Here is a 26,043-nt window from a genome sequence, read left to right on the forward strand (position 1 = left end):
ATGTTGGGCAAAATCTGTCCCATGGCTTCTCATTAGTCTTAGATCCATGTTCTGGGCCACATAACAATTTTACTCTTTCCCCCATGTCAGTCCCTCAGTTATCTGAAGGTAGTATGTATTCATCTTGTGGTTGTCTTTGTAAGCCAAGCCCCACCAGCTTCCCTCCTGGTCTTGAGTCCATCAATATTTATTGAGCCCTTCCTGTGTGTCAGATGCTCTGCAACTCTGCAAGGTGCTGGGGTGTGGTGGGTAATGAGACAGGTGAGGTCCCCACAACTACAGAGCTTACATTCTGGGTGCGAGAGGAAGAGGCAAAAAGCAAGATGATACCACATGATATCTATAAGAAGGAACCCAGAATAGGATGATGTGATATGGAGTGATTGGGGGCCACTTTCGACTTCTAAGCTAAGACCTGCTTGATGGAATCAGGCCCGTGAGGGCCTTTGCTCTTGTAAGGGAGACCTTTGCCATTGCCAAGGTCCCAAGGTGGGAATAAAGGCCGACTGGTTGGAAGAACAGAACGAGAATGGTTGAGTGGCTGGAGCTTAGTGAGAGGAGGGGAGAGAGTGACATGTGAGGTGAGAGAGGTGGGTGACGGTACACCTCCTGGGCTCTGCGGCCCAGGTGAGGAAGTGGGTTTTATTTTAAGTGTGAAGGGAAGTCATTGGAGGGTTTTTCTAGGACAATAACATGAACTGTTTTCCATTTAGTGACCCCTCTGGCTGCTTTGTGGGGCGAGCCTATAAGAAGGCAAGAGTGGGAGCAGAATGGATATCATTGCCCGTATTGTACTAATAGGACCCTTGAAGATTTGCTTGGACAAGTACTGGACAAATCAGAGGCTAAATGTCTCATCTCTTGCAAGACTTGGGGTCAATGAGAACCTCTGAGTCTTGGTTCCTTGAATACCCAACTTCTAGGAGTATTTCCTACTCATGTAAAATCTGTGTTTGTCTTTAATTTCCCCCAATTCTGGGTAACCCTGGCCGATGGGAAGCCTCCACACCTCGGCCAAGGCCCCCAGGCTCTGGGTATGGCCAGCCCTGGGGAGAAGGATGCTCAGACACCTCCACACTCAGCAACCCCCCAAAGCGCCTCGTTCTCATGATGTATCATTAGGAAACAGATCAGTGGAAATTGGCCTTTCATCTCCATCAGCGTCACTTTTATGCTGCAGAAAAGGCCCATCCTCATTAGGAGGCGAGGAGGAGGTGAGATTCGGAGCTGGAGCTCCTTGGCAGGTTCCACCATCACATCCCCCACCCCCGTCCTAACTCAGCCACAGTTGTCATCCATCTGTCTTTCACTCCTGCTTTCATCCTTCACTTTCTGTTTGTCATTTTTGGAGAAGAATCCTCTCTGTTGGCACATTTGGAAACCTATTTCATTGCTGAGGAGAAGGGAACAATACAGGTTTTCATCTCAGACTAATTATGCCTCCAATACACTGATGCTGAATAAAACCAAGGGGAAGGTAATTGGAAATTTTTGATGTGACGTTCACAGCTTTGAGAAAAACAGAGGTTCGCTTGAGGAGCTGGGAAGAGACTGCGTATCCCTGAGGCTGGCCGATGAGGTCCATCCCAGGAGGTTGTGGGTGAGAGCTGAGCCACCCCTCATCCTGTAGACACGGCACGGGGATTCTCTGTGAGCCCGTCTGTTCCTTGTTGGCCTGGCCTGTGCTTTGTCCTCACCTGGGCCAACGTGGATGACTCCTGTGTTGTCATCTAAGGCATTCAGTGGCGACTCAGGTCTTCAGACAGAAGGTGTCTGCCTGCAGCCTTGTCTCTGCCACCCACCAGCTGTGGGACTCAGGGCAAGGACTCTAGTTGCTCTGATTGTCCATTTCCTCATCCATCAAATGGAGCCAGCACCTCACAGCATCTTACGGCGTTCCCCTGAGGATTCAGTGAGACAGTATCTGTAGTATGCTCAGAACATGGGAGTCCCCCAGAAGTTTGCATTTTCTTTCTAAAAAATGGTACCTTCCTGTGGATTAAGGCTGTGCCAGTTCATGAGTGCTTCTTCTCATCAGTTTGGATTTTTTTGACCTCCTTAAATAGCATGACTTATTGACCAGCTCATCTCTGCTTTCTATTAGCCTGGGAAGCTATGCACACTACATCTACTTCCTTTTTCAAATAAACCCTCTCACCAAATGCAAATAATAGTGGAGAACTGAGGCAACTGAGTGTGTCTTGGGCAAGCCCCTTTATCCCTCTAAGTTGCTTCTTCCCCACATGTCAAACGGGGTAAAAACTGCTGGGCCTAATTTACGGGACATGTATGTAGGGGGAATGAGAGAGGGGACGTTCCCTTCTGGCTAGAAAAGACTCTGGCTCCCAAATGGCCCCAGTGACTGGGGCAAAAACACATCGTGCTGCAATTATTCTTGATACATTGCACTCCCCGTGCTGGCCAGGAGGAACTCTTGAAGGGCAGAGGCTGGGTGTGGCCAGTTGAATAGTTACCCCCAATTCTTCATCACGCCCTTGCTGTGGCCTCATGGTGGGTGGAGTATGCTTTCTCATGCTTTGGCTTGGTTTGGCCATGTGTCTTGCTTTGGCCAACAGCACGTTAGCAGGGGCGACAAGGTGCTAGTTCTGAGCCCGGGTACAAGAGATGTAGGATGTTTCCACCTCTCCTCCTGAGTTGCTACCACCTTCACCTTTAAGAAGAGAAGGAATAAGCCCTGGGTAATCCACTAGTCCCAGGGGGATGAGAAACATAAGGGTCAGATCACAGCCACTGAGCTGACTGACCCACAAACCTGCAGTGAGAAAAAGATCTGCCCCAACCATTCCACACATCTGTAAAAATATATCACGGTTGGTTTTAGCCACTGAGTTTTTTTTTTTTTTTAACATCTTTATTGGAGCCGCTGAATTTTGGGTGGTTTGTTACATGGCATTATTATGGCAAGAGCTTACTGATACAGTGGGCTGTATTTGTTTCTGCATTCCCCACATCCAGCATTATGCCTGGTACAGGAGTAGTGGAAGTTTCCATCGCCAGAGGACAACAACTGGACAGTTGCAGTTTACTAAGCGAATGAATGAATGAAGAATTTTATTTGGTTGTTAAACCTGATTATTAACGTTGATCCTTCATTTAAGTTGACACACACGGACGCTCGGAGTCTGAGGGTCTTCTGGGGCTATTGAGGTGCCCACCCCATCTGGCTGACTCTTTCAGAGTCTTGTTCAGATGAAAGGTATGAGTATCAGCTCGGGAGAGGGAGGAAGAATGAGCCATGAGAGCCTGGTCCTGGAATACCTGTCCAACAGTGGCCTGAGGAGAATTGCCCTGAACCCTGGGCTTGTGGGTGGTAGCGACTGGCAGTCCCCCTGGTGCCCCGCCTACCCCTTGTTCTCTCTAGGAATGCTGTCCTCCTTCCCAGTAGCTGGTTGCTCTAGTGGGGTGCTTCAGTAGTCCTGTGACAAGCACTGTGACCCACACCATCTTCCCGACTGCCTGGGGCAGTCAGCCCAACCCCAGAGACAGACCCAGGGGCCTTTCCATTTCCCTCTGAAAAGCCCTTTGCAGAAGCCTCCTGGTGGCCAGGGAGAGAATTGGGATGGGATGACCCCGGGATGAAAGAAAGACGGGAGTACTTAGTGTTTATTGAGCGCTGACCTTGTGCTGGGCTCTTCACATGCCTTTTCTACTTTATATACCAGCAGTGCTATTTTGACTCTCCCTTTTATAACTGAGGACACCGAGGCCTAGTGAGGGGAGGGTAACTTGCTGGAGGTGGATTGTGGAAGCAGGGTTTGGATCCCAGCCGCCTGGCTCCTGCGTCCCAGCTCTCGGAAGTGCAGTGGTCTCACCCCGGCCTGTACAATAGAGGCATCTAGGGAGCTTTCAGACAGCTTTGAGGCCCTGACCCCACCCTGGATCAATTCGGAGGGAGCTGTAGGGTTGTGACCAGTCAATCCGATGCTTAAAAATCTCCCCAGGTGGTCTGATGAACATCTGGGTGGGACCATCGTGTGATGTCCTGGCCTTACTGCTTGCAGCTGGGGCTGAAGGGCCATCTGGCATTGGGACACAGAGTAGTGGACGCTGCCGTTCTTCTGTGGAGTTGTGTGTGCGAGGGAGTTGGCATGGCTTGGCCACTGTGACCTCGAGGGTGGCCATGGCCCCTGGGCCTGATGACAGAGGCCCCTACCCTGGGGCAGGTCAGTGGGGCTCTGTGTGTTGGGCACCCAAGCCCTTTGCTGAGAGCTTTGTGAGCCGTGCTCAAGCCTGGCAGCACTGGGGGGAGTGATCATCCCTGAGCATGTAGTTTCTCTTTCTCTTTGCACTTCAATTTGCTCCTTTTCCCCTTCGTTCACTGCTTAGCTGCTAAGCAGAGGCCTTGCTGGAATTTAGAGAATGGCTGTTTTGACTTACAGATGAGGGAAGACACCTTAAAGCAAGATACACAGGAAGGCAAATGCATGTCGTGATAGATATTCAGTCTCTAACCATGTCTGGAAGAGTGTTTGCTTAGAAAAAGGGTCAGGAGAAAAGCAGACGCAAAGGGCAATGAAGGGGAAGTGGAATGAATGTTTGGAATTTTGAACTTGGGCTGGCGTTCAGGGCTTGGGAGAGGAGCAAACTCAGATGATGGTGTGCAGGGAGGGAACGGGCTCCCAGAGGGAAGCGGGCCAGGGTGGGGATGGATGAAAGCCAGCTGAGGCAAGGGCTGCCCTGAAATAACTCAGGAGACCGAGTGATCAAACACAAAAACTGCCAGACTCACAGGCACCCGTGGGCCCTCTGACGCGTGGGCCTCTTCCAAAAGGTGCTGACGGAATTAGGAAAGTGATCAAAGACCTCCCCTGTTGAACACAGGACAGGCAAATCAAAGAATGTGGGAAATCAGAAAGAGCAGAAGAAAGACAAATGAGAAAATGTAAATAACTCTGTGGAGAAAAGCAGAGGGCATCTGGTACAGGTGGTGGGGTGTGAGGGCTGGCACTACTCCCCCCTACCCCAGGGGTTCTGCTCCTAGACAGAGATGGAGCTGGGCTCCCAAACATCACCCGTGCGTGTGTGTGCACACAGATGTGTGTGTGTGTACACGCCTTTTCTCATGAAAGTTTCCAGTGCCGGAGGACAACAGATGGATAACTGCTTCATTCCAAGCAGGCAGTAATAATAACAGCCAGTACTTGTGGAGGCTTACCACAGGCCAGGCACTTTCTGAGCGCTTTCTGTGTCTTGTCTCATTGAATCCCCTCGATCGTATAAGGTAGAGATGTAAACAAAGTGTATTTCCATTTTATTTGGAAAAACTGACATGATTCCTAACCTGGCTGGGGTTTGGGCTGGCAGCCTGACTCAGGATTTGCTTCTAACACTTGCGCTGCTTGTATGTTGGACGCTTTCAAGGGACACCTTTCAGATCGTGGTCATGGTAGCTGTGGATCTTATCATGACACACTTCTGCTGTCAGCGCTCTTGGGCAGAATAGCTCTTTGGGCTGCTGTAGCCCACTCCTGGGTTCCCTTTCAGAGCAGCGAGCACGCAGGGGGAATGTGAGGCCCTGGAGAGGATGCAGGTAGGTGGTGAGCTGCTCGGGGCCCCTCTGGAAGCTCATGGACACGCCCTTGAAGTTTGGTGTCTTGGCTGCTTGGAGGAAGGAGATGCCCAGCAAACTGGAGGAGTGGTAACTGCAGGCTGATGGCCTGTAAGCCCCTGGCAGCATCACCACCAGTGTCAGGGGCTACCTGAGGCAATAAGAGTCATACTCAGTGAGACAGCACCAGGAATAACATCTGGGTTCAAGTCCTCAACGTTCCTGCTGTGTCTGCACAGTGAAAACCTCCTGTTCCTGGGCCTGTAGTGCAGTAATCCATTTGCATCTACTTCGGGTTTTATGTAGGCAGGTTTGGCCTCAGCCCACACAGGTGTCTGGGTTCTCTGACCTCGCCCCTCTCCTAACCTCCTCCATCCATCTTAGCAAACGACTCCTACGACCTCATCCTGGAGCTTGCCCAGCTGCAGAACTGCTCCATCTCCACTCTGCCACTCGAACTTTCCATCCTGTTCCAGTGCTTCCCTAGTCGTGTCCTTTGACCTCACTGAAACACCCCCACCCTCACCTCGTTGAGCAGGAATCAGAGAGGTGAAGGACTTGGCCCAACTGTGCCACCCAGGAATAGAAGTTGAACTTAAGTCTCCCTCCTCCCATCCCCATTCCTGAAGGCAGGTCCGTCTTCCCATTCTCACACCTGAATGCAAGTCCTTCTTCATGGTCTAACACCTATTTTGCTTATTTTTAAGGCATTCTGACAATATCAGGATGAATTTCATAACCTTACTGCCTAGCCCAGTCCCCTTTTTCATTTTCTGTATTCTTCTCTAACCACATGCACACAAATTTCATAAAGAGTCACTCATAATCTAGAGGCAATTTTGTGTTCTGCTTTTTTTTTCTTTGAGCTAACATCCTGGCATAAACATTTGCTGTGTTGTTGCAAAGACCTCCTAATGATCATTTTAAATGATTGCATTGAGATAAAGAATTGATGTTCCATAACCTACCTAATGTTTCCTGTTATTGGACATTGTAACTTTTTCCAATTCTTCAGTCGGTTCTTTTGGACAGTGTTTCATTGAAAATCTTCATGTGTCAGGTTTTATTTTCCTCCTTGGATTGTTGCCGATGGGAAATTTCCAGGGTCAAAAGAGGGTGCCAGTCTCCTGAACGGCATCATCTCGGTCTTGGCTACCATGCCCTGGGGTGGTATCATCGCCCTCCTTTTACAAATGAGAAAACTCACCTTTCCAGAATCTTCTCACGCTGGCTTCCTCTCCCTGGAGCAGCCCCTGCTGCTCTTGTGCCCACTTTGCACACCTCACTAACTCCTATCATCCTTTCCATTTCAGCCCAGTCACTGCTCCTCGGGGCAGCTTTTCCTTGGTGCCCTGCCATACCCAGGTCTGTTAGATATGCACGTGGCGCCCCGGGCTTTTCCTGCAGAATGCATGTTTCACTCTGCGGCAATATATCCATCACATAATTATTTGACTAATGTCAGTCTTGCCCACTAGATTCTAATCTGTGCTACAGAGGGTGGTATGGCCACCTTTCCCCCCATAGTGCCAGCCTGGGGCCTGGCATGCAAAGCGGTCTTACTGAGTGCTTGCTGAATAGGGAATGAGGGCTCTATATGCCAAGGACATATACCACTGGTAAGGGGCAGCTGGCCCCTCGTGCTCTGCTTTCCTTGAAGAAAAATGTTCTCAACATACTCTAGCTGTGCGCCTAAGAACGGTATATCTCAAGCTTGAGAATAGAGTGCAGGCAGCAGGAGGCAAGAACAGTGAGCAAGTTTGTAATGTTCTTGGAAGACAGCATGGTGTGGTGAGGCAAGCAAGGCTGCGGGCGGTAGCGAGGACGTGCTCCTGATCAACTCTGCACTATGTAACTGTGGGGCCTTGGGCCGAGCCATCAATACCTCCGGGTCTCAGTTTTCTCACCTGGACAATGGGCACACACTGTGCCCCCCTGGGAAATAACCGTGACTTGGAAGTGACCTTCCCTTCCCTCATTGTCCCCTTGAGCAAATGAAAGCTACCCCAGTGCCCGTATCATTCAGCTTTCTTCCCAGGTATTTGAAGAAGGGGAACACTTTTTGTAAAAACACAGCCCAGGGACTTCCCTGGTGGTCCAGTGGCTAAGACTCTGCACTCGCAATGCAGGGGGCCTGGGTTCGATCCCTGGTTGGGGAACTGGATCCCACATGCATGCCGCAACTGAGGAGTGTGCACGCACAATTAAGGATCCCGCATGCCGCAATGAAGACCCGGCGCAGCCAAAATAAATAAATATTTTTTAAAAACCCCAAAAACAAAAAATAACATAGCCCGTTAAATTCAAAGTGCTCCTCAACTTCCTGGGAAGGAATGCAATGATATCCTTATCCAGATGTTAGAGCAGCTGTAAATCAGTATTTTTTAAAACTCGGGTGTAATTATATGAATAAATCATGAAGTCGGAAGTGGGTTGGATTGATGCGTCAGGTAAATTCATCTCAGCAGCAAGTGGAGGTGCATGGGGGCCCGGGGCTCGCCATAGCCCTGCCCCCGGCTGTAGGTCTTGCTGGTTTCCCGGTTCTCACTTGTGGCCTTTGCCCTCCTGTCCTCCCTGCCTCATGGCCCTGGACCTGCCTTCCAGTGTGCTGTCTGACCGCCAGCCGCGTGGAAAGGCCCAATGCACATCGTCGGGCTCTGGAGGGTCATGGGAGCAAGGCATCGGGGCTGAATTTCAGCCGAATCTGAGTATGATGGGAACTTGGGTGCAGGCGTGTGTCTGAAACTGAAGGGGCAGAGTCAGAGCCCCTCTGTTTTGGGGGGCTGGGGTGGGGGATAGGCTGGGTCCCATCAGAGGAAGCATGGATGGCTCTTGGCATTAAGTCTGCTGAGGATTCCCTCAGATGTATGGCATGAGCTGTTCTCTGGTCCTCCCTATCTGCCTGTCTGCCGCCAGCTAAGGCTGAACCTTGGGCCTTGGGACACACTGCACATGGTGGGCATACCCTTGTCTGGGCTGTCCTTGTAGCAGGGACCTGTACCCTGGGAGGGGACTCCAGGCCCCCAGCCAAGCAAGTGGTTGTGAGCTGTGCCCTCCATAGGTTAAAGGATACAGGTGCGAGAGGCCTCAACACCCTTGCACTTGCTAAGGCCTTCCCCACAGTGCTGAGGAGGTTTGCAGGTGTGGGATGGGCATAGCCTGCAGGTACACCCCAGGTTCCGAGCTAGGCTACCTGGTAGCTTTTCAAGAGGACTGAGGTCTTCCTATCTACTGGGCACATTTACACATGAGCACATTTATTTCTCACAGCTCGAGACATCTTACAGGTGAGGAAGCTGAGGCTTGGGGATTAAGTGACCCGCACCAAGTTCACGGCCAGAGAGTGACAGGTTTAGGATGTGAACCCTGGTCCATGTGTCTCCAAGACCCTGCTTTTGTCAACTCTGTGATCTTAAAAAGAGTGAGGTAGGCAGTGGGATGGTGCCTTACCTAGTGGAAGGGGGCCCCACCTACCTCTGCGCAGACTGAAGTGTGCGTGTGTGTGTGTGTGTGTGTGTGTGTGTGTGTGTGTGTGTCTGTGTAGTTGGAATAGACTCTGAGGGCCACACCAGGAGTGGTACTTACGAGGGAAGGACGGCAGAGGGAGCTGTCCTTCTGACGTTTGAGATGAGCAATTTGTGATAGACGTCTAGAGATGGTGAGTGGGAACACTGAGGGATGTGTCCGTCTAGCATCTGTCGTTGGATGGCTGATTTATTTCCCAGTGTGCAGGGCTCGGCTCAGCAGTGCTAAGTAATGATTTTCTCTGTCTCAGTGGCATGGCTGAGGTAGAAGGAGGTGGCTGTGTACCAGGGTGACTCTGCCTTCTGCTTTGCTACCCTTGGGGTGCAGGGCATATCCTTTCTTAAGAACTTTGCGTGGGCCAGAATGTGAGATACAGTGAAATGAAGGGGCGGGGCCTGTCCCCCCACCCACCAGAAAGGTGGCGCTTGACCAGCAGTGGGCGCCCCCCGCCCTGCCCCTACCTCCCGCTCCTGTCTGCAGTGTCGTTGCTCATCCACAGGGTCTCCCAGCTCCCGGGGCTGACACTTGCCCTTGGGAGCCCGGACACATGGGCCAGGATGGCAGCCCACGGTTTGGGGGTGCGGTAGAATCTCCTTAGCAGTCAAATTGTGAATCTAGCTGTAGGCCCTGAGCTGATGCCTGTGGGTAGGCAGGGAGCTGTGGCCTCTGTCACAGGCTCACACAGAACTACTGAAGGAACAAGAATCCCCCACCTGGGCCCCAAAGGGAATTCAGTGCCAGCTCGGACCTCTAGTCCCAGAAGGAACCAGGTTGCCGTGGACGACCTCGGGTAGCAGAGTGGCAGCCAACGCCCACACTGCGTCTTGCTCAGCCATCCTCCTGCAATGCACAGACTCAGTGGGCTGATGAGTGTGGGGTGTGGTCAGGGCCCCCAGGCCCTACTGTTTGCCTGTCCTCACTTTGTATCCCTGCTCCCCAGCCCTTCCCTAGGCTTCATATTCTGGTTGCGAACAGCGCAGGGGAAGATCCAGCTCCCTCCCTTGGGGCCTCTTGGCAACTCACCCCTGGCAGGGCCTCTCCTGGAGGGGGCACATTTGTGCTGTCGGAATGGAATTGTGTCTGGAGGGCTCCCAACATGCGATTTCTCCTTAGGAGGAGAACTTTTGCTTCCTCCTTTTGACATAAGGCAAATGGTGTGGTGACGCCAAGCAGCTGGCTGCTGGGACACCAGTCCTGGCTCTGCTGTCTTGATGTGTGGTCATGAGCAAATGTCTTATCCGTTCTAAGCCTGCAGTGTTCTCCTCTGTAAAATGGGCGAAGCAACCCTTCTTTACTTGCTCGGGTCAAAAATCTTGGTGTTGTTTTTCTCTCACACCTCATAATTAACCCATCAACAATTCTTTCAGCTCTCCCTGTGGTGTATCTGGAATCTGATTACTCCTCACCACTGCCACGGCCACCTCCCTGGTCTGTCCCACCATCATTATGACAGTAGCCTCGTGATTGGCCTTCCTGCTTTTGTCCTTGGCCCTGTGGCCAGAATGATCCTGCTAACATGGCAGCTGATCACGTCATTCCTCTGCTCAGAATCTTCCCATAGCTTCCCATCTTTCCAGGGGAACAGCCAAAGTCCCTACCTTGACCTAAGTCAGGTGAACACACTTCCCCATCTTCATGGAATGGTCCCCATTTATACCTCTTGGCCCCAAAGAATTATTCACTCTCAGAATTGTCCTAGTTTGCTGTATGCCAGTGCTTGTAGTGGCTTTATTCATGATAGCCCAAACTGGAAGCAACCTATATGTCCTTCAGGTGGTGAATGGATAACAAACTGTGGTACATCCATACAATGGAATATTATTCAGCATCGAAAAGGAGCAAAATACTGACACACATAGAAACTTGGGATGATTCTCAAAAGCATATGCTGAGTGAAAGAAGCCAGACTCAAAAGGCCTGATACTCATGATTCCATTTAATGATGCTCTGAAACAGGCCAAAGTACAGGGCAGAAAACTGAGCGGTACTCGCCAGGGCTGCTAGCTGAATTGGCCCTAAGAGGCCACGGAATTTTTGTGGGGTGATGGAACTACTCTATATCTTCAGTAGGGGATTGGTTACACGATGGTCTAAGATGAACAAACTCAGAATTGTACACTAAAAAGAATATATTTTGCTATATGCAAATGATAGTTCAATTTTAAAAACATGTTCTGGTTTGGATGATAAACTGTATGGTCACCCTGTGTCTAACGTCTTACGTGATCCAGCCATGCATCATCTCTTTGACCTCGTTTCCTCCTGCCCTCTTTCTTGTTCCCTCCATTGCAGCCACCCAGGCGTCCTTGCTGTCCCTTGAATATTCCCGGTATGATCTCTTCACTTCTTCTTCTCTCTGCCTGGCACAGTTGACACAGTCTCCTCCCCCTTCCTTAGGGTCTTTACCCCAAAGTCTCTCTATCAGTCACCAATATGACCACATCATGTTACATAACAAACAACCCAGCACATTTCACTGGCATTCAGCTTCTCATGCACCCCTGCAGGCTGGCTGGGGTGACTCATCCAGGCTGGGCTGGGTAGGTTTTCTTCCACCTGTGGATTTGCTTCCTGGCATCTTGGCTGGGGCAGAGCTTAGAGGAGCAGCTCTCTATCCGTAAGATGCTCTCCTTTGGCCATGGCCAAAGCATAAGACAAGTGCCTATATGTGCATATTTGAAACTTTAGCTTATGTCCTGTTAACATCCCACTTGCCAAAGCAAGTAGGGCTGTGAATATTACCAGTAATCCAAACTGCCACTGTCACCTTCCCAGGGAAGCCTTCCCTGACCAACCTCCTAAAATTTTAACCACCAGCTAGACATTTGCTATCCTTCCTCTCTGCTTTACTGTTTTCCTAAACACTCATGACCCTGTAACTTAATATACATTTTATTTATTGTTTATTTTCTCTTTTCCTCACTGGAATGTAAGTTGCACCAGAGGAGGGACATGTGTCTGTTTCATTCACTACTGTATGTCCAGCACCTAGAAAAATGCCCAGTAAATATATGCCTCAATGATTGAATGAGGTTATGCTAAGAATGTAGTGAGATGAATTTAGGAGACATGCTTGAAGTACAGTACTGCACACAGGAAGTGCTCAGTAATGGGCGACTCTTATCACTCTGAATGCCCGAATGCTGTTGGGAGAGTCGGGGACTCAGTTATATACATGATTGCAATAATTTGCATGATTGACCTTTGAAGCAAGATCTGTTTGAATTCTGACCTCAGAGATAAGGCGTTGAAGCAGGGAGAGACTGTCACTTGCCCAGAGTCATCTGGTGAACCAGGATCTCTTTAACTGAGAGCTCATGTGGCTTCCTCAGTGCTGCGCTGCTTCTGCACCTCCCTTCATGCCAGTTTCTACGCTCTGGCTTCTTTCCTTGCACCGGAGTCCCTGTGGAGTCAGAATAACTGACCAGATTAGAGCTCAGTCCCATGAGGGTGCTGAAGGTGGGTTCCAAGCACCCCTCTCAGCAACCCGGGAGTCGGGCACAGCGTGGGGCCTCGGGGACACCAGTGGCTGTTCTGTGCTACCTCCAGCCCTGTTTGTTGAGACCCCAGAAGGGCAGCTCTCTGCAGACTCTCAAGTGGTCAGACCCTGAGGATGGGTGGCTGGGCCTCTGGGCAGAGATCACAGAAGCACATGTTCAGGAAAAACGTAGGCTTCTCCTGCCGAGGGCAGAGAAATGGAGGGAGGGCTTGATGGATGGGAGATAGGAATTTTTTTTTTTTTTCGTGGTACACGGACCTCTCACCGTTGTGGCCTCTCCCGTTGCGGAGCACAGGCTCCGGTCGCGCAGGCTCGGCGGCCATGGCTCACGGGCCCGGCCGCTCCACGGCATGTGGGATCTTCCCGGACCGGGGCACGAACCCGTGTCCCCTGCATCGGCAGGCGGACTCTCAACCACTGCGCCACCAGGGAAGCCCGGAGGTGGGAAAATTTATGAGAGTCATTCTGTTTGGTCGGATGACCCCTCATGGATGACACTGGGCTGAAAGAGCCAGACTGCCCAAACGAGAAAGATCAGAATGTTGAATTTGACCTTGAGTGATGGATTCTGTCTTGGTGAGGGGACAAGGCATCTGGGTCATGCCCCCTCAGTGCCTTGTACATGTGTCTGTGAGGCCTTCCATGTGGATTGGCAGTCTGTCTATTTTCCCTGCCAGACTCTGAACTTCTGCATTCCCTTGGTGCATTCCCAGGGCCCAGGAGAGTGGCCCAAAGGCATCAGCAAGTGTTTATGGCATTAATGATTTATGGAGCAGTTACAGTGAGCCAGGCACTGTGCTCAGCTTTGCGCATCTATCATCTCATCTGCCCCCTCACCTGCCACGGGAGGAAATCGCTGCTGTCATTCCTGGCGCTTGGAGAGGTCTGCCCATTCAAGGCGGTACAGATGGACAGGGTAGAGCTGGTTTACATACCTGGACTCATAACCTTTGCACTATCTTGCCTCCTGAGATTGAAGGACACATTCTAGTCCCAGCCCTGGTACCTAGTGGTCATGTAGCCCTGGAAATCTAATCACATTGGATCTCTCCTTTCTGCTCTGTAAGATGGGGATTACAAATCCCATCGGTCCTACAAATAGGACTGTTGTGAAAATCAAGCCAGAGGTTGCTTGTGATGAGGGCTCTATAGATCTAAAATTTCATGACTAGTGTTATTTCAAGTGGGCACCAAAGGCAGTCAACGAATAGGGGAGTCATAGCAGAAGGGTGACAGAGAGGGCTTACGGAAACTTAAATATGATACTGATCATTCTCAGTGGATAAATGTGCAAAGAGCATGGTCAAACAGATCACAAGAGGAGGGCTTCCCTGGTGGCACAGTGGTTGGGAGTCCGCCTGCCGATGCAGGGGACACGGGTTCGTGCCCCGGTCCGGGAAGATCCTACGTGCGGCGGAGCGGCTAGGCCCATGAGCCATGGCCGCTGAGCCTGTGCTCCGCAACGGGAGAGACCACAACAGTGAGAGGCCCGCGTATCGCAAAAAAAAAAAAAAAAAAAAAAAAAAAAATCACAAGAGGAAATGCATCTTGTTAACAAACATATGGAAAATCACTAAAACCTCAGCTGTAATCAAAGCAAAGCAAATTAAGACAGGATGCCATTCTTCACCACTCAATTAAAGGATACCCAGTGCTGGTGAGCCTTGGTAAAATGAACGCTTGCCTTTTCTACTGTATACTGGTGAAGACTTTCTGGAAGATAATTTAGTAATGAGTATCTGGAACCATAAAAATGTTTAAACCCTTTACTTGGTAATTCCATTCCTAGGAATCTCTCCTAAGGGATTATCCTAATTACACAGAAAGCTTTCTGCACAATGTAGTTCAAAACAGCTGAATAAAAAATTGTGACAATCTAAAGAGCCAACGTCAGGTGAGTGGTTAAGGAGACTATGGAATAGCCCAGTGATCGAGTATCGTTCCATGAATGTTTGCCCACTTGCATGAGGTGAACACACAAACTATGAGGGGAAAAGCAAGCCACAAGATTGTACACATCATCATGTTATAACTATGTAAGAGATCCTAGGGATCTTTGCATAGAACTAAATCTGGAAGGAAGTTAAACAGAAACGGTATCTATGATTGAGGGTGGGATGAATATGGGTGCTTTAAAAATCATAGTTTTAATAGTAAGCATGCACTTCTTTCATACGGGGACAGTAGTCTAGTAACTACATTGACATGGGGGTGTGAGTGGAGACCTGGATGCTGCCAGAATAGAGGTGCCGTGGTCAGCAAAGCTGGGTCAAGAAACTGCTCTCGCATGTAATATTTTCATCTAAATTCATTCTGTTGAAAAGAAAGAGATGGTTTCTGATGATAAGCCGTGCTGGAAAATTGCTGCTCGATTGCATTTTCTTCATATCTGGAATTTTTTGTTTGTTTTGTTTCACATTTAGCTCCTTATCACTTTCTCTTGTTCTTGAAAAGTGCCTTGAGTATTTTTCTTCTGCTTACAAACTTAAGAGACAGTTGTATCAACTTCAACCATGATCAATCCCTACATAATTAAAAGTGAACAAGGCTTGTTTCCCACCCTTCAAAGATAATCACCATCAAGGATTCAGTGTGTATCTGCCCATCTTTCTCCACATATGTATTGTCATGTAATTATAGCATATTCTTTTTTTTTTTTTTAAGGCTGGGTCATAGTATGCATTTGCTAGTTTTTTTTTTGCGGTACGCGGGCCTCTCCCTGCGGTGGCCTCTCCTGTTGCAGAGCACAGGCTCCGGACGCGCAGGCTCAGCGGCCATGGCTCACAGGCCCAGCCGCTCCGTGGCATGTGGGATCTTCCTGGACCGGGGCATGAACCCGTGTCCCCTGCATCGGCAGGCGGACTTTCAACCACTGTGCCACCAGGGAAGCCCTGCTTGTTTTTTTTTAATTTAGCAATATATCTTGGACATTTTTCTATTTCTATAAAGTAGTTGTAGGCCAATGTTCCCTTTCACAAACTGTTGGCAAGAGGGTAAATTGGTAAAAAATATTTAGCAATGTCTATTATAATACAAAATTCTCATCCCTGTTGACTTCACTCCTGAGAATGCTCCCTTCAGAAACACTCTGCTATGGACTGAATGTTTGTATCTGTCCCCCGCACCCCATCATGTGTTGAAGTCTTAACACGAATGTTGTGGTATTTGGAGGTGGGGAGATAATTAGGTTGAGATGAGGTCATGAGGGTGGAGCCCCTTGATGGGATTAGTGTTCTTAGAAGAAGAGGAAGTGATCAGAGCTCCCTCTTTTGCCATGTGAGGGTATAGCAAGAAGGAAGCCCTCTACAAACCGGGAAGAGAGCCCTCATCAGCAACTGCTGATACCTTGATCTTGCACTTCCTAGCCTCCAGAACTAATAAAGAGAAATAAATGTTTGTTGTTTAAGGCACCCACTCTATGTGATTTTGTTATAGCAGCCTGAACTGATTAAGCCGTACTTCCACAAAGAAAGATCTACTGGACTGTTCATTTGGCACTATTTTTTATAGTCTCAAACTGGCCCTTTGATTTCTGGAGCATCAGGACAACTGCTTTTGTGAGCTCCACATCATGGGACAAAGGCTGGTGTGGGTCAGGCAGCCCAGGCTTCCTGGTGGTGGCCATGGGAGGCTGCACAGAGGCTCAGTGGGGTTGAGGCACAATTAACCAGTGAGAGCCCTGGTGTCACTGGGGTAACCAGGGGACACCCAGGTGCAAAGCTTAAATCCAGGCACTGCGTTCTTAAAAGGGCTTTAGTAAGTTAGAAGGGACAAAATGTTTGCCGAGAATCCACTGTGTGATGGGTGCTTTGCATTTGCCCTGTTTAAGAGAGCAGACATTGGTACTGGATGGGTCTGGGTTTAGATTCCAGTAGAACCACCTACCAGTGCTGATGGTGATGCTGGGGAGCTCCTCACCATCTCTGAGCGTCTGCTTCATCCTCTTATGATGGACATGTCTGCTTTTAGGGTGGTGGAGACCACTGAGTGCAGTATTGGGCCCATAGTAAGTGATCAACAAAGGTTGACATTATCGTTATTGTTGTAATTAAGTAACCCTGATAGCCACCGTGTGAAGCAGACATTATTAGCTCCAGTTTACAGATGGGGAAATAAAGCATTTATATAATATGCCCAAGGTCCCATAGCCCAATTCAGGTACATGATTGCATTTCCCTAGAGCCTTTGCTCTTTGAACCATGGCCACTTGTATTGTCCCCTGGTAGAAGGGACTGCTTAGTGAGGTGGTGAGCTCCTCACTGCCACATGTGTCCAAGCAGAGGCCAGCAACCATTCTTTGGGTCTCTTGAATCTAGTGGAAGTTAGGAGTAGATCATCATTTTTCAAAGCATGCTTTTTGTAATCAAAAAGGAAGTTGCATGACAATAGATTTCTCTGGCCAATGAAACTATGAAATGTTGGCAGATTGTTTATGGTAAGACTTTTCAGTGCCTTCAGCATGCTAGTGTGCACTACGAATTGTCAAGAAGGGCATGCAAAATGCAACGGTTCCCAAACTAATCTGACCACTGAATACTTTCCCCCAGAATATCTTGTAAAACTAGGGAATGTACCCTGGACAAGAGGCTTGCTTGGCACCCTTTCAGCTTGGCATGTTCAGAGTCTATGGCTGGCCTAGAAGGTACCTTCCAGAGTGACCCAGCTTCACTGTCATTATCCAGCCAGTGTTTTCATGATCCAGAGCTGTGCCATTGGAACTGGGTGGTTCTGCCATCATCTCCCTTTCATGGTCCCAGCCTCTCAAGGCAGGGTGCTGTGATGGACAGCAAAGGACAGTGGCCATAATGGGATGCCATGGAGCATCTCTGTTGCCCTCCGGGTGCCTCACAGAAGTGGTCTTCTGGGAGGACAACCCAGCTCCTGTTCTCTCTTCCTCCAGTGCCATGAGCTACTCAGGTTCAGGAACTGGGCTACTTGTGTCTGCAGTTTCTGGAACTCATGCAAGTGACCTTTGGAGATGCTGGTTGGCATCCTGAATGCTGGACTTTTCTCTGCCCTCAGCTTTTTTTAAATTAAACTTTTTATTTTGAGATAAGTAGAGATTTACATTACTTGCAGATGTAATGAATAATTCAGAGACCCAATGTAACTTTATCCAGCTTCCCCCAGTGTTAAAATCTTGCAAAATTATAATACAATATCATAACCAGGATATTAACATCAATACAGTCAAGATACAGGACATTTCTGTCACCACAAGGATTCCTCATGTTGCCTTTTATATCTACGTCCACCTCTCTCATACCTCACCCCTCTGGAACCCCTAGCAACCAGTAATCTGCTCTCCATTTCTGTAATTTGTCATTTCAAGAATATTATATAAATGGAATTATATAACATGTAGCCTATGAAATTAACTTTTTTCATTTAATGTGATCCTCTGAAGATTCATCCAGGTTGTAGCATGTATTCATAGTTCATTCCTTTTATTGTTGAGCAGGATTCCATGGCATAATATATCACAGTTTGTTTAATTAGTTGCTCATTGAAAGGCATCTGTTTTTAATACATTGCTGGTGGGAATGTTGCTTGACATAAGCCTTGGCAATGATGTTTTGAATCTGACAGCAAAAGTAAAAGCAACAAAAGCAAAAATGAACAAGTGGGAGAACATCAGATGAAAAGCTTCTGCACAGGCAAGGAAACCATCAACAAATTGAAAAGACAACCTATTGAAAGTATTTGCAAAACCTATATCTGATACAGGACTAATATCCAGAAAATATAAAGAACTAATACAACTCAACAGTATAAAGAGCAAACAATCCAATTAAAAAATGGGCAGAAGTTCTGAATAGACATTTTTCTAAAGAAGACATACAGGTGGTGTACATGAAAAGATGCTCACCATTATTAATCATCAGGAAAATGCAATTAGATACCACCACACACCTGTTAGAATGGCTATCATCAAAAAGACAATAACAAGTGTTGGTGAGTATGTGGAGAAAAGGGAACCCTTGGGAACTGTTGGAATGTAAATTGGTGCAGTCACTGTGGAAAACAGTATGGAGGTTTCTAAAAAAATTAAAAACAGAGTTACCATATGATCCAGCAATTCCACTTCTGGGTATTTATCCAATGAAAACAAAAACACTAATTCTAAAAGATATATGCACCCACATGTTCATTGCAACATTATTTACAATAGCTAAGAAATGGAAACACCTGAAGTGTCCGTCAATGGATTAAGAAATTGTGGTATACATACACACACACACACACACACACACACACACACACACACACACACAATGTGATAATATTTAGCCATTAAAAGAATGAAATCTTGCCATTTGTGACAATATGGATGGACCTCGAGGGCATTATGCTAAGTGAAATAAGTCAGAGAAAAACAAATACTGTATGACCTCTCTTATATGTAGAATCTAAAACACACACACACACACACACAACAAAACAAAATGAAACAAACAAAAAATACAAGCTTATAGATACAGAGAACAGATTGGTTGTTGCCAGATGTGGGGGTGTGGGGTGGGAGAAATGAGTGAAGGGGGTCAAAAGGTAAAAATTAAAAAAAAATAATTTAGGAAAAATAGTGGTGGTGGAGAAGAGTTAGCTTGGACTATTAAAAAAAAAAAGACACATGTTTCCCCCCCAGTTTTTGGCTATTAGGAATAATGCTTCTAAAAACATTCATGGGCTTCCCTGGTGGCGCAGTGGTTGAGAATCTGCCTGCTAATGCAGGGGACACGGGTTCAAGCCCTGGTCTGGGAGGATCCCACATGCCGGGGAGCAGCTAGGCCCGTGAGCCACAACTACTGAGCCTGCGCATCTGGAGCCTGTGTTCCGCAACAAGAGAGGCTGCGATAGTGAGAGGCCCGCGCACCACGATGAAGAGTGGCTCCCGCTTGCCACAACTAGAGAAAGCCCTCGCACAGAAATGAAGACCCAACACAGCAAAAATAAATAAATAAATAATTAAACTCCTACCCCCAACATCTTCTTTAAAAAAAACAGAAAACGTTCATGTGTAGGTTTCTGTGTGAGCATGCTTTCACTTCTCTGGGATAAATATTCAGGAGTGCAATTTCTGGGTCATATAGTAGTTGCATGTTTTGTTTTGTTTTACTTTGAAGAAACTGTTTTCCAGAGTGGCTGTACCATTTTATATTCCCACCAGCGATGCATGGATGATCTAATTTCTCCTTGTCTTCATGCATATTTGATGTTGTTACTAATTTTTTTTTTTTTTACTATTTTTTATTTTAGCTGTTCCAATAGGTGTGTGGTAATAGATCACTGTGGTTTTAACTTGTGTCTCCCTGTGACTAAGATGTTAAACATCTTTTCATCTACTTGTTTGCCATCTGTATACCCTCTTCAGTGAAATGTCTCTGTATGTCTTTTGCTCATTTTCTAATTGGATTTTTTTTTTTACTGTTGAGTTTTGTGAATTCTTAATATTCTAGGTAGTGGGCCTTTGACAGATATGTGGTTGGCAAATATTTTCTCCCAGTCTGTAGTATGTCTTTTTATCCTTTTGTTGTTTGAAAGAAACATCCCTGGATCTTTTGCAGAAAGAAAGTATTTTATTTTGATGAAGTACAATTTATCAATTTTTAATTTTATGGATCATGCTTTTGGTGTCAAGTCTAAGAACTCTTTTCCCACATCTATATCCTGAAGACTTTCTCCTATTTTTTTTCTACAAGCTTTATAGTTTCAGGTTTTACGTTTAAGTCTGTTACCTATTTGGAGTTAATTGTTGTATTAAGTGTGAGCATTAGTTTGAGGTTATTTATTTATTTCTTATTTGTTTGGCCAGTGGATGTCCAATTGCTCTAGCACTATTTGTTAAAAAGACTGTTCTTCCTCCATTAAATTCCTTTGCATCTTTGCTAAAGATCCATTTGCTGTATTTGTGTGGGTCTGTTTCTGGGTTCTCTATCCTGTTCCATCGATCTGTGTGTTTCTCTCTCTACCAATACCGTCACAGTCTTGATTTCTGTAGCTATATAATGTCTTGAAATTGAGTAGACCAATTCTTCCCACTCTGTTTTTTGTGCCCTTCACAATTGTTTTAGCTATTCTACTTCTTTTGCCTTTCCAAATAAATTTTAGATTAATCTTGCCTATATCTAGAGAAAATCTTGCTGGGGTTTTGACAGGAATTATTTAAACCTGTACATCAATTTGGGTACAATTGATATCTTTACTGTGTTGAGTCTCCCAGTCTATAAATGTGCTGTGTCTCTCCATTTATTTAAATGTCTTTCCTTTCATTTCTTTCAACAGCGTAGTTTTCTATGTGTAAGTCATATACATGTTTTTCTTTCTTTCTTTCTTTCTTTTTTTAGATTTACACTTAGATATTTCATTTTTTGGCAATAATAAATAGTATTTTATTTCAGTTTCAGTGACCGTGTGTTCATTGCTAGTCTATAAAAATAGAATTGATTTTTGTATGTATATCTTATATCGTGTAGCCTTGCTAAACTCATTTATTATTTCTAACCATTTTTTTCTAGATTCCTTGTGATTTTCTTAACAATGAGGTCATCTGCAAATGGGAGCATCTTTCTTCCCCTTCTGTCTTTAGACCTTTTATTTCCATTCTTTGGTTTGTTGCACTGGCTGAAATTTCCAGTACTATGTTGCATGAGAATGGTAAGAACAGATATTCTAACTTTGTTCTCTACCAAATGGGGAACAAATGAAAGAGGAAAGCATTCAGTTTTATTTTGCCATTAAGTGTGATGTTAGCAGTAGGTTTTTTGGTAGATGTTCTTTGCCAAGTGAGGAAGTCCCCTCTATTCCTTTTCCGGAGAGTTTGTGTCATGAGTGGACATGGAAAGTTGTAAAATACTTTTTCTGCATTGATGGATGTGATCATGTGCTTTTTCTTCTTCAGTCTGTTAATATGGTAGGTTATTAAATTGATTGATTTTCAAATACTGAAACATTCTTGCATCCCTGGAATAAACCCTACTTTGTCATGTTGTATAATCCTTTTTATATATTACTGGAATCTATCTGCTAGCATTTTGGTAAGGATTTATGAATCTATATGCAGCTGTGATATTAATCTAATGTTTTCTTCTCTTCTGCAGTCTTTGTCTGGTTTGGTATCAAGTAATGATAGCTTCATAAAATTAATTGAGACAAGTATTTCCTCCTATTCTATTTTTTGGAAGAGATTGAATAAAGTTAGTGTTAATTCATTTTTAAACAATTGATAGAATTCTTCAGTGAAACCATCTGGGTCTGGAGATTTATTTTTGGGGAGTTTTAAAATTATGAATTCAATTTCCTTAATAGTGATAGGGCTATTCAGATTATCTGTTTCATAATGGATAAGTTGTGTGGTTTGTGTTTTATGAGGAATTGATCCATTTCATCTAAGTTGTCAACTTATATGTGTAGAGTTGTTCACAATATTCCCTTATTATCCTTTTGTTGTCTGCAGATCTTAGTGATATCCCAGTTTCATTACTGATACTGGTAATTGTGTCTTTTCTTTCTTTGTCAGTCTCACTAGAGTTTTGTCAGTTTTATTGATCTTTTCAAAGAGCAAACTTTTTATTTATCTTTTCGACTTTTTTCTGTTTTCAATCTCATTGTCTTTGGGTTTTATCTTTAATATTTTCTTCCTCCTGCTTCTTTTGGGCTTATTTTGCTCTTCTTTTTTCTAGATTCTTGAGGTGGGAGCTTAGTTTATTGATTTGAGGCTTTTCCTCTTTTCTACTGTGTGCTTTTAGCTTTATAAAATTTCTTCTCATTATTACTTTAGCTGTGTCCCAGCTAAAGTATGTTGTATTTTCATTTTCATTCAGTTAAGTGTATTTTTTGGCAACTTCCTCTTTGACCTACGGACTACTTTGTAGTATGTTGCTTGGTTTCCAAATGTTTAGAGATTTTACTGTTATTAATTTCTAGTTTGATTCTATTGTGGTCAGAGAATGTACTCTGTAAGATTTCAATTTTTAAAAATTTGTTGACATTTGTTTTATGGCCCAAGATATGGTCTATCTTGGTATGTGTGCTCTGGGCACTTGAAAAGAATGTGTATTCTCCTGTTGTTGAGTGGAGTGTTTTATAGATATGTATCAGATTCTGTTGGTTGATTGTACTGTTAAGTATTTCTGTATTCTTGCTGATTTTCTACCTAATCATTCTATCGGTTGTTGAGAGATATGCACTGAAGTCTCCAACTATAACTGTGGATTTGAATATTTACCTTTTCAGTTCTATCAGTTTTTCTGTACACATTTTGCAGCTCTGTTGTTTGGTGCATAAACATCAAGGATTGCTATGTCTTCTTGGTGGATTGACTCTTTTATCATTATGTAATGTCCCTTCTGTCTCTGTTGACTTTCTTTACGCTGAAGTCTACTTTATCTGATATTAATATTGTCACTTTTACTTTCTTTTGATTAATGCTGTCATAATATAGCTTTTTCCATTCTTTCCCTTTCAACCTGTGTATCGTTATATTGAAACAATGTTCCTACGACAAAACTGAGTTTGTTTTTGTAGACAGCATATAGATGCACATGGTTTTTAATCCACTCTTCCAATCTTTCTCTTTCAGTTGTCCTATTTAGGCCATTTACATTTAATGTCATTATTGATATATTAAAGCTTAAGTCTGCCATTTAATTTATTTTTTTTCTGTTGGTTTTTCTGTTTTTTGTTTCTCTATTTCCTTTTTTCTCCCTTCCACTTCGTTACTTGAGCATTTTTTAGAATTCCATTTTGATTAATCTGTAGAGGTTTTAAGTGTATCTCTTTGCCTAGCTTTTGAAGTGATTGCTATAAGTATGATTTTCTCTCTCTCTCCACACACACAAAATCTTATCTCAATATACTGGTGTTGACATTTTACCTGTTCACATGAAGTGTTGAAACCCTACCTCTCTTTTTTAAAAAATTGTTTCCCCACTTATGTAATATAATTTATAATTATCTTATCTTACATGTTTATATACATTTAGAAACACATCAGGCAGTGTTGTAATTATTCTTCAAGGTTCAACATAATTTATAATGCTTAGTAGAAGAAAGTATATTGTGTTTGCCCATATTTTTGCTTACTGTATTCTTTCCTCCTTTGTGATATTCTAATGTACCTTCTTTTATCATTTTCTTTCTGTTCAGAGAACTTCCTTTAGCCATTCTTAGAGTAGGTCTGCTGGCAACAAATTCTCTTACAGTTTCTTTATGTGAGAATATCTTTATATTCCCATAGTTCCTGAAAGATATTTTTACTGGCATAGGGTTCTGGGTGACAGGTCTTTTCTTCCAGCACTTGAAACATTTTGTGACACTTCCTTATGGCCTCCACAGTTCTGATGAGACATCTACTCTCATTCAAATTTGAGTTTCACCTGTAGTAGGGTGCTGTTTATCTCTTTCTGCCTTAAATAATTTTTTCTTTGTCTTTAGTTTTTTGAAGTTTGACTAAGATGTATCTTGATATGGATTTATTTGGGCTTTTCCTGTTTGGGGTTCACTCAGCTTCTTAAATCTGTAGATTTATATCTTTTGCCCAATTTGAAAAGTTTTCAGCCATTAATTCTTCAAGTACTTTTTAAGCCCCACCCTCTTTCTCCTCTCTTTCTAGGACTGTGATAACACAAATGTTTTATATATATATATAGATATGTATATATATATCTATATATCTATATATCTATATCTATATATATCTATATCTATCTATCTATCTATCTATATATATATATATATATTGCAGTACGCGGGCCTTTCACTGTTGTGGCCTCTCCTGTTGTGGAGCACAGGCTCCACACGCACAGGCTCAGCGGCCATGGCTCACGGGCCTAGCCGCTCCACGGCATGTGGGATCTTCCCGTACTGGGGCATGAACCTGTGTCCCCTGCATCGGCAGGCGGACTCTCAACCACTGCGCCACCAGGGAAGCCCTAGATAAATTTTTAATAGTCTCACAAGTCCCTGATGCTCTGTTCCTTTTTATTTTTTTCCAGTCCATTTTCTCTCTGTTGTTTAGATTGGGTAAATTCTATTGTTCTACCTTTCAGTTCACTGACTCTTCCCTTTGTTCCCTCCATTCTGCTGTTGAACCCTCCACTGAGCTTTATTTTCAGTTATTGCATTTTTCAGTTCTCAAATTCCATTTGGTTCTTTGTGATATCTTATATGTCTTTGCTGAGACTTTCAATTTTTTTCATTTGTTTCAAGTATATTTGCAATTTTCCATTGAAGTATTTTTTTTTTAATGATGGCTGCTTTAAATCTTTGCTAGATTGTGCTCATTATTTTCATGATCTCAGTGTTGGATCTATTGCTTGTATTTTTTCATTCAGTTTGAGTTCTTCCTGGATCTTAGTAAGAACAGTGATTTTTCACTTGAATCCTGGACATTTTTGGCTATTACACAATGAGGCTCTGGGTCTTAGGTCAACCTTCTGCTTTCGCTGGTTTCTTCTGACTCTACTCTAGGGAAAAACTTGCTTTCTCATTACTCCCAAGTGAGAGTCAAGTCCTGATTCTCCTCTTGGCCTCTGTTGACGCTGGAGGTGAGCTTGCATGTTATCGCTGGGCAGATGTGGGAGTTTAGGCTCCCCACTAAGGCCTCACTGATCCCTCCCTGGCTGGGAGAAATAGGACTGCCCCATTACTATTCCTTACCTGCACTAAACCCACAGGGGTAGCCTCTTTATCTCTGTGGTGGTGAAAGCCCTGACTCGCCACTGAGCTTCCTGTGACATCACCCAGGTAGGGTAAAGGGAGCCTTGTTACGGCCTGGTGAAGGTGGACCTCTAGGGTCTCCGCTGTGCTTTTGCTGGTCAGAGTGTGGTTGGGAACACACTTTTTTCTGCGGTGTTTGGCTGGAATAGAGTGCTTACTGTCCAGAGTTTTCTGTCTTTTTAAACTGCCCCTTTCCTGGACCTTTGGCTAGAGAGAGCAGGCTTTGTGTGTTTTTTTTTTTTTGGCCTATGCCTGTTGGTGTTTCTGGGTTGCCAACTATTCAACTGCAAAACTGGAATATATGAGACAGAAAGAAAACCCAGGGATCACATCATCACCAACATTCCTTGGGTTCTGAGGTCCCTCGCTGGTCTGCCTTCTCTTCATTGTTCAGATTCTTCTTATGTTTGTTTTGTGTATAATGTTTGGGGATTTTAATTTTACTTAGGAGGAGGAATAGGGGAGAGTATGTCAATTCCATTTCCCCAGGAACTGAAGTCTAGACCGTGGCTGCCCTCAACGATCCCCTTTTCGTTGAGCTCCTTTCCAGCGACCCCAAATTTGTGCTGGAGAAGCAGAATCACTGCTTCAGAGCTAGAATTCCAGTGCTCCCCAGGACATGTCTGCTGTTCTTTAAGCAGGGAGATACCAAGTTAGTTAAAGCACAGTTGCTCATTTTTCTGGCATGGTTAACGCTAGAATTCATTTGCACGCTATACAAGTATATCTGGAC

General features: G+C 45.2%; 1 protein-coding gene and 1 non-coding gene across 2 annotated transcripts in view; both read left to right on the plus strand.

Moving 5' to 3' along the window:
• The window catches only part of GRID1 (glutamate ionotropic receptor delta type subunit 1), a 666,253-nt gene that overhangs the window by 226,624 nt on the left and 413,586 nt on the right, over window positions 1–26,043 (plus strand). The gene's annotated exons all lie outside the window — the stretch shown is intronic.
• On the plus strand, window positions 7,656–7,728 carry TRNAA-CGC (transfer RNA alanine (anticodon CGC)). The gene has a single exon. It is a non-coding gene; the product is annotated as a tRNA-Ala (tRNA).

Source organism: Delphinus delphis, chromosome 16 (genome assembly GCF_949987515.2).
Source record: "Delphinus delphis chromosome 16, mDelDel1.2, whole genome shotgun sequence".
Taxonomy (NCBI): Eukaryota; Metazoa; Chordata; class Mammalia; order Artiodactyla; family Delphinidae; genus Delphinus; species Delphinus delphis.